The sequence below is a fragment of the Mustela nigripes genome, chromosome 2 (genome assembly GCF_022355385.1).
Source record: "Mustela nigripes isolate SB6536 chromosome 2, MUSNIG.SB6536, whole genome shotgun sequence".
NCBI lineage: Eukaryota > Metazoa > Chordata > Mammalia > Carnivora > Mustelidae > Mustela > Mustela nigripes.
The window spans coordinates 7,092,180-7,102,110 of record NC_081558.1 but is presented as its reverse complement, the minus strand read 5'-3'; positions in this window follow the sequence as shown (position 1 = coordinate 7,102,110).

Genomic DNA, 9,931 nt, shown 5'->3' with positions numbered 1-9,931 from the left:
CCAAAAAATAGAAATGGAAAGAAAACTTCCAAACTCATTTTATGAGGCCGCCATTACCTTGACCCCCAAACCAAAAAAAGACCCCGTCAAAAAGGAGAATTACAGACCAATATCCTTGATGAACCTGGATGCAAAAATTCTCACCAAAATACTAGCCAATGGGTTCCAACAGAACATTAAAAGGATTATTCACCACGACCAAGTGGGATTTATTCCTGGGTTGCAAGACTGGTTCAACATCTGCAAATCAATCAGTATGATACAATACATTAATAAAAGAAAAAAACAATTACCATATGATCCTCTCAATAGATGCTGAAAAAGCATTTGACAAAGTACAGCATCCTTTCTTGATCAAAATTCTTCATAGTGTAGGCACAGAGAGTACATACTTCAGTATCATCAAAGCCATCTATGAAAAACCCACAGTGAATATCATTCTCAATGGGGAAAACCTGAGAGCTTTTCCGCTAAGGTCAGGAACACACAGGGATGTCCACTATCACCCCTGCTTTTCAACATAGTACTAGAAGTTCTAGGCTCAGCAATCAGACAACAACAACAACAAAAACAAACAAAAGGCATCCGAATCATCAAAGAAGTCAAACTCTTCACTCTTTGCAGGTGACATGATACTTTATGTGGAAAACCCAAAAGATTCCACCCCAAAACTGCTAGAACTCATACAGGAATTCAGTAAAGTATCAGGATATAAAATCAATGCACATAAATCAGTTGCACTTCTATACAACAACAAGACAGAAGAAAGAGAAATTAAAGATTCAATCCCATTTATAATTACACCAAAACCATAACATACCTAGGAATGAATCTATCCAAAGAGGCAAAGGATCAGTACTCAGAAACTATAGAACATTCATGGAAGAAACTGAGGAAGACACAAAGAAAAAATGGAAAAACATTCCATGATCATGGACTGGAAGAACAAATATTGTGAAAATGTCTATGTTACGTAGAACAATCTACACATTCAATGCAATCCCTATTAAAATACCATCAACTTTTTTTTCACAGAAATGGAACAAATAATCTTAAAACTTGTATAGAATCAGAAAAGACCCTGAATAGCCACAGCAATGTTGAAAAAGAAAACCAAAGCTCGTGGCATCATAATTCCAGACTTCAAGCTCTATTACAAAACTGAAATCATCAAGACAGTATGGTACTGGCACAATAAACAGACACATAGATTAATGCAACAGAATAGAGAACTCAGAAACGGACCCTCAACTCTATGGTCAACCTATCTTCGACAAAGCAGGAAAGAGTATCCAATGAAAAAAGACAGCCTCTTCAACAAATGGTCTTGGTTAAATTGGACAGCTACATACAGAAGGAATATGGACCATTTCCTTACCCCACACACAAAAATAGACTCAAAATGGATGAAAGACCTCAATGTGAGACAGGAATCTATCAAAATCCTTGAGAAGGGGCGCCTGGGTGGCTCAGTGGGTTAAAGCCTCTGCCTTCCACTTGGGTCATGATTCCAGAGTCCTGGGATCGAGCTCCGCATCGGGCTCTCTGCTCAGCAAGAAGCCTGCTTCCTCCTCTCTCTCTCTGCCTGCCTCTCTGCCTACTTCTGATCTCTGTCAAAAAAAAAAAAAAAAAAAAAATCCTTGAGAAGAACACAGGCAGCAACTCTTCAACCTTAGCCACAGCAATTTCTTCCTAGACACATCATCAAAGGCAAGAGGAGCAAGGGCAAAAATGAACTACTGGGATTTCATCTACTATTGGTAACATTCAAAAAGCAAGATAAAATGCTTTTGCACAGCAAGGGAAACAGTCAACAAAACCAAAAAACAACTAACAGAATGGGACAGAATATTTGCAAATGACACATCAGATAAAGAAAGGGCTGGTATCCAAAATCTACCAAACTCAACTTATCAAACTCAACACCCAAAGAACAAATAATCCAATCAAGAAATGGGCAGAATACATAAACAGACATTTCTGCAAAGACATGGCCAACAGACACATGAAAACATGCTCAATACTATTAGGCATCAGAGAAATACAAATAAAAACCACAATGAGATACCACCTCACACTAGTCAAAATGGCTAAAATTAACAAGCCAGGAAACAAGACACTAGCAAGGATAGGGAGAAAGGGAAACCCTCCTACATTGTTGGTGGGAATGTAAGCTGGTGTAGCCACTCTGGAAAACAGTAAGAAGGTACCTCAAAAAGTTGAAAATAGGGCTATTCTATGACATAGCAACTGCACTACTGGGTATTTACCCCAAACATAAAAATGGACTGATCTGAAGGGGCATCTGCATCCTAATGTTTATAGCAGCAATGTCCACAATAGCCAAACTATGGAAAGAGCCCAGGTGTCCATCAACAGATGGATGAAGATGTGGTACATATATATATATGGCAGAATATTATGCAGCCTTTAACAAAAACAAAATCTTGGAGTACCTGGGTGGCTCAGTGGGTTAAGCCTCTGCCTTCAGCTCAGGTCATGATCTCAGGGTCCTGGGATCGAGTTCAGCATCGGGCTCTCTGCTCAGCGGGGAGCCTGCTTCCCCTCTCTCTCTGTCTGCCTCTCTGCCTACTTGTGATCTCTGTCAAATAAATATTTAAAAACAAAACCAAACCAAAACAAGAAACCCAAAATCTTGCCATTTGCAATGACATGGATGGAACTAGAGGGCATTATGCCGAGGGAAATAAGTCAATCAGAGAAAGACAATTATCATATGATCTCACTGATATGTGGAATTTGAGAAACAAGGTAGAGGATCATAGAAGACAGAAAAAAATGAAATAAGAAGGGAGACAAACCATAAAAGACTCTTAATCTCAGGAAACAAACTAAGGGTTGCTGGAGTGAAGGGGGATGGGAGGGATGGGGTGGCTGGGTGATGGACATTGGGGAGGGTGTGTGTTGTGGTGAGCACTGTGAATTGTGTTAAGACTGATGAATCATATTTTAAAAAATGGGGGTGCTGTGGGTGGCTCAGTTGGTTAAGCCACTGCTTTCGGCTCAGGTCATGATACCAGAGTACCAGGATCGAGTCCCACACAGGGTTCCCAGCTCCGTGGGAAGTCTGCTTCTCCCTCTGACCTTCTCTCCTCTCATGTTCTCTCACTCTGTCTCAAATAAATTAAAATCTTATTTAAAAAAAGACTGATGAATCACATACCTGTACCCCTGAAACAAATAATATATTATATGTTAATAATAAAAAATAAAATAAAGGTCAAGTTTAATGTATGTTATCTTATTTTCAACTTATGCTCAGAGTTCACATAAAATGGATTCAGTTATGCACACAAAGAGAGCATGCAAACAAAATGTTAAAAACGGGTGAAACTACTATAATGTACATTCACTGTACTGGATGTTCAAATTTTGTTCAAAGTTTCAGATTTTACAGAAGAAAAACTGAGGGGATAAACCACACTCAGTCCAAACATCCTGTTAAGGGTAAAGTCAGTTATTTTGGACTAGTGCCACAAGGCCCCCACCTTTTTCTCCTGGAGGCCCTTCTTGCGATGGTTTGTGGGGGATGCCGGGGCCCAGGATGTTCAGAGCATGAGACAGCGGAGTATTCTTGCTTTCATTTAGAAGAATGGCTTGTGGCCCATACATGCCCCTTCTTATACACAGAAATACACACACTCTTGAATAAGTCTCTTTTCTTTCTACCTATAGGTAACGTTCAAAAAGAAAAACAGGGGGCGCCTGGATGGCTCAGTCCTTAAACGTCTGCCTTATTCTCAGATCATGATCCCAGAGTTCTGGAATCGAGTCTGGCCTAGGGCTCCCCGCTAGGTGGGGCGCCTGCTTCTCCCTCTGCTCCCCCTGTTTGTGTTCTCTTTCTGGCTGTCCCTGTCAAATAAATACATAAAATCTTTTTTTAAAATTAATTTTTTTTTAATTTGACAGAGATCACAAGTAGACAGAGAGAGAGAGAGAGAGAGAGAGAGAGAGAGAAGGGACTCAGCCTCCCCGCGGAGCAGAGAGCTCGATGCGCGGCTGGATCCCAGGACCCTGAGATCATGACCTGAGCCAAAGGCAGAGGCTTTAACCCACTGAGCCACACGCGCCCCTAAACACATAAAAAATAAAGAAAAAAATAAAGAAAAAATAAAGAAAAGAAAAAGAAAAACAGACAATGCCAAGGCCAAACGCTAGCAAGAAACTTTCTCTTGCCTATGAGTAGAGGAAAGGCCCGCTGAACCAAGGCTCCGCCGGTGCTCACCACAAGGGCCAGGATTGCCAGCGTCGTGAGAACCGCAGGGCACCGGGTCGGGACAACGTCCCTGGCTCGTCGGAAATTCACTTCCTCCGGGAAAAGAGTCGCAACGGTTACTTGAGGCGTCTGAACCGGGAGGCACCGTGGCCGAAAACACTCCGCAGGCGCGCCCTCACCGCACCCGGCCCGGCCCAAAGCGGGCACCAGCGACCGCGAAGGGCACGAGTCATGGATTCCTCTCCTCTCAAGAGGCCGCTTGGAGACTGGGTCGCACCTGTGTTTTAACGCCCTCCGCGCATTCGGGCTTCCTTTTCACGCGGCCTTGCCGAACACAGGCTCAGCCCCACGACGACTAACCTGAGTCGCCCAGGGAGACGCTGAGCATCGCGGCAAATACCGCCGCGCGCGAGTGACGCCACTTCCGCTTCCTGCCTTTCGCCGTAAGGGGCGGGGCTCCAACTAGAACCGTCGGACTCGTTGGACCACTTCTTGCTGGGAACCCGTAGTTTCCTCTCCAGTGGGTGCTGAGGGTCTTCGAGTTGGGCCAGCGTGGGGGCAGACGGCAGGGACAGACCCGAGAGACTAAGTGGGGCTTGAGCCAGGCCTGTGCTGTGTTTGGAAGTCAGGAGGGCAAGGCTGGGCATGGGGTGGGGGGCGGGGTCTACCCTCAGAGGATGCTTTCTTAACAAGTAATTTTGAGGGTTCCCCCTTACCCTAAAAATTCTCTTCAAACTCTAGAGTCCAACAGATTTCCTAATTTTCTTCTAAATGAATTGTTTTTAGTGACATTTTAAGAATGTAGTTTCATGGGGTAGCAGTGTGGAATAGTAGATCTATTTTTCCTTTCCTTTTTTTTTTTTTTTTTTTTTATTTATTTGACAGAGAGAGAGAGAGAGAGATCACAAGTAGACAGAGAGGCAGGCAGAGAGAGAGGGAGGAGCAGGCTCCCTGCCCAGCAGACAGCCGGATGTGGGGCTTGATCCCAGGACCCTGAGATCATGACCTGAGCTGAAGGCAGAGGATTGACCCACTGAGCCACCCAGGCCCCCTCATTTTTCCTTTTTCTTCACAAATAAACCGTACTGTAGTAGGACCTATTGATAAACTATCCGTGACATGCGGATTTAAAATCCCACTTTTGTTATGTAGTAAATTCCTCTATATACACTTGCATTGGCTTCAATTTTTTTATTTTTCAAAAATTTCCATACAGTCCAGGGCTCCCCATTCTAAGTTGTGGAACAGCACCTATAACAGGCATTTTCAGTTATTCAGCAATGGTTCTAAAGTTCCTACCACTGTCGGGTGATGTGGATTTCAGTGGGTGGTCATGGTGGAGTTCATAAAGGTTCTTTTAGATCCCAGTTTATTAGCACATTACCGAGAATGGTTTATGTGCATTATCAAATGTGTCTTAATCATCCCTTGAATTCATAACTGTTTTGCTATGTTCATGTTTCTGTATAACATATTTCATTTTCATGTACCCAAAGGAATCTTTTGAAAAAAATCTGTTTTTTTTTTGCCTTGCCTTGAAAAATTCTCTTTGAACTCTAGATTACATACTTGTTTTCTACTTTCTTTCTTAGTGTATGTTTTAATGACATTATAATGTTTATCCTCCAAGAATGCAATTTATCATGTGATGTTGGAGAGTGGATCCATTTTTGCTTTTTCTCCAGAAACATAGTCTTCTGTAGAATGATCTACTGATAAGCTATCCTCGACATACTGATTTGAAATTCCACTTTCATTAAACAGTGCATTGCTCTATATGCACCTGTATCAGGTGCATATATCATATTTCTAGACTTAGGGTCATATCATACTCTCTTTTTACAGTAATTTTATACTATATTTTAGCATTTAGTGGTAAAACTATTATGGCAGCTAATGGTTATTACATCTTTTTGCTCAATGTTCTTCAGAGACAAAATTTTTTATGAATTTACTTATGTAGCTATTATCATGATTTTCCCTTTGGTCTGTGTTTTGCAACAGCTATTATTGAGATATAATTCACATATCATATGATTTACTCTTTTAAAACTATACCGATCCACGTTTTTTACTATATCACAGAGTGGTGCAAACGTTACATTTTAGAACCTTTGGATCACTCTGCAAGCACCTGTGGCTGTCCAACCCTTATTTTCTTCCTCCCTCAACATTTAAGCACCCACAAATCTATTGTCTTTCTCTATTAGTTTGTATTGATTGTATGGTCATTTCATGGAAATGAAATAATATAATTTTTGTTAGTGATTTTTTTCACTTAGTGTGCTTTTCAAGGTTCATATGCTTTGTAGTATACATCATTTTAAAAAAGATTTTGAAAGAGAGAGAGAAAGCACACTTGAGTGGGGGCGTGGCAGAGGGCAAGGGGGAGAGAGAATCTCAGGCAGACTCCCTGAGCACAGAGCCTGGCTCAGAACTCAATCCCAGGACCCTGAGATCATGGCCTGAGCCAAAATCAGGAGTTAGCAGCTTAACCAACTGCGCCATCCATTCACCCTCATCATGTTTTTTCTTGGTGACTAATATCCCATTGTATGAGTATATTACATTTTATTTACTTATCAGTTGATGAATATTTGGGTTGTTTCCACTTTGTGCATATTAGGAGTGTAGTTGTTGGGTTTTTTTTTTTTTAAATGTATGCTCTATGCCCAAGGTGGAGCTTGAACTCATGAGCCTGAGATTCATGTTTGTTTGTTTGTTTGTTTGTTTTTAAATATTTTTATTTGTCAGAGAGAGCACAAGCACGGGGAGCAGCAGGCAGAGTCAGAAGCAGGCTCCCCACTAATCAGGGACCTGATGCATGACTTGATCCCAGTACCCGAGGATCATAACCTGAGCCAAAGACAGATGCTTAACTATCTGAGCAACCCAGGTGCCTGACTTGATACAATTTATACAGGAATTTTACTCAGGGAATCTTAGAGATGGGGGCATCAGCTGGATGAAATCCAGGTGCTACGCATCTATTCTTTGCAAAATCCAGAACTTACTCCACAAATTTTATAGATCAAGAGGATGCCCCGGCTTTTTTTTTTTTTTTAACCAGGGAGAACTGTAGGGAAATCAAAAGTTTCACATGCACACGATTGACAGCTAACATTTAAATAGATTTTGTGGTGCACTCTGTGTGTCACGAAGGGGAGAAACTATGTTATCTTGAACAAATTTATAGAGGACCAAAGCAAGCCTACCACCCCCATCCTGCCCTTGGCTATATTAGTCTACAAGGGGCCCAAAACAGGTAGCCCCAAGAGAGGTCATCATTTGAACACGAGCAAAAAGGAGGCTTAAAGCTGCAGTCAATATTGTCAGTGATCCTACAGTCCTTAGGTTCTCACTGTGGTTCCCACTTCCTAAGGACAGCCCTTCCCAACTACCGACTCTTCTACATCAAAAATAAACTTTTATGGACACTGTACATATTGTTGTAGGTCATGAACCAAATATTAATGGATTGGACTGTAGTCAACCCTGTGTTGGGTCACCCATTTCTCCTTTCAAAATTAAGGGCTTAACTCTCCAGGTTCAGGGACTACAGCCATCTGACAACCCTCAGCCTTTAACCCTCTTGGAGAATTGCCCGCAGCTAAAGAAAGCCGACTCACTTACCCACACAGATATCCTGCTGCAGGAGCATAACTGCCTGACAGCTATCTGTATCCACCACTGTCTTTGGTCTGAGAAACCTCCTGGGCTGCTCCCATCCACTGATTGGTCACAGGTGGATACCAGAGCACGCCCACTGCCAGGCTCACACAATGACATTCATGACGACGGTCAATTAACCCTGCCAAAATGGTGTCTCCTTCTGGCTTAACAGATCTCAAATTCCAGGCATCTGGAAAACTTCAATAGGACCTTGGCCATATTTCTGGAAGTGCTAACCTTGTAGGTGTCAAGAGCTCTAAAGCTGCTGAGGCCAGAGTTGAAGAGACCTGAAGCAAATACTGCCCAATCGGCTCACTGGGCATGACATTAGACAGGGCTGCTTCTAACAAGCCTTGATTTCTGGACCCAAGTATCCCATATATTTGAGTTAGGGAACATTATGATTGTCACTGACTTAGAGTGTATATGCATCCTGTGAATTGTGTAGCGAGAATATCTACCGTACGCAAAAGTCTGCTCTAAATGTCATCATACTTTTTGAAATTAAGCCTGTTGCATACTTCCCATTAAACAAAATTTTTAAAGATTTTATTTATTTATTTGAGAGAATGAGAGAGACAGCGCATGAGGGGGAGAAGTCAGAGGGAGAAGCAGACTCCCCGATGAGCAGGGAGCCTGATGTGGGACTCGATCCTGGGGCTCCAGGATCATGACCTGAGCTGAAGGCAGCTGCTTAACCAGCTGAACCACCCAGGTGCCCCTAAACAAATTTTTAAAAACTAACCATACTCACCATTTTTCATCTGCATAGTTTTGCCTCTATCCTCACACTCTGTGACAAACTTTAGAGGTGGTTTATATTGGCACCTCTGTTTCCTCAATACTCACTCATCAACCCACTCTACCTGGATTGTTTAGGTCCCTCTCCCTCATGTTAGAGGTAAAAAATGGAGCCCTCTCTAATATCAACAAAGGCCTCCATGTCACCAGCAAATGTCAAGGGATATTTTTAGTTCTCATTTGGTTAGTCCTTTCAACAGAACCCAAACTATTAACCACTCTGCTTTTCTTCAGGAAGGACCTCTTTGCCTCCATGACACTGTGGACTAAGTGATCTTTGAAATCTCCAAAGATTCTTCAAGGAATGGATATTCCACAAAGTTGATTCCTGGTTTTTGTTCTTGTAGAAATTAAATGTTTCTTAGGGGATGTTTTCTCATTTTAAGTCAAACCAAAGAAAAAAGATTTTTTTTTTTTTTGAGAATATACCTTCATCTTTGCCCACTGTTGCCTACCCAGACATGACTGTAAAATTCCCATTCTTTCATCTTTATATCCCAGGGCACCTGAATTGTTTGCAGTGAGGAAAGTGAGAAGAACAATTTTTTCAATGAGGACCTTTGAGAATTCAGCCGCTGTGATAATAACATGTCCCGTTCCCCCTTTCCTGTAATTCTCTGAGGGCAGCTTAGGGGTTCTCCTGGGACAGACTTCTGAGAAGAGAAAGCTTCCATGCTAATCATCAGAGAGGGTAGGATCATTGCTTCCCAGTCATGGCTGGAGGAGTAGGGGGAAAAGGGGTGAGAAAGTGGGCACTGGGTTTATCTCTAGAGTAATGAGTTAGGTTCAGTCCCATATTTAGTCAGTCTACAAAGCTGAAGTCCCTGTAGTATGAAGGTGCTTTACTTGCTACTTAAACCAGTCTTCCCCAGCTCTTGTTCTGTTTCCTTCTCTTTCAGAATCTAGAGACACTCTTCAGTAAGTTACTTTCCAGTGAGTCTCATCTTTATAATTTCCCATGAATTCTAGTTCCTGTTCCATCACTTATTATTAACTACTCAGTCGATACGTGTTATGCATGATATGTTGTCCTCTTTATTCCTCAAGTGATTAGATTTTTAAAAATTATATTCACTGTTTCTGCTGGCAGATTTGCCTTAAGTGTCTGATCACACTTAATAGTTCTGTATTGTCGTTGTTTTCCTTTAGTGTCCACAATACATCTACAAATAATGCAATCATTTCTGACATTTGGTATTCAGGCTAATATCCACTCCCTAT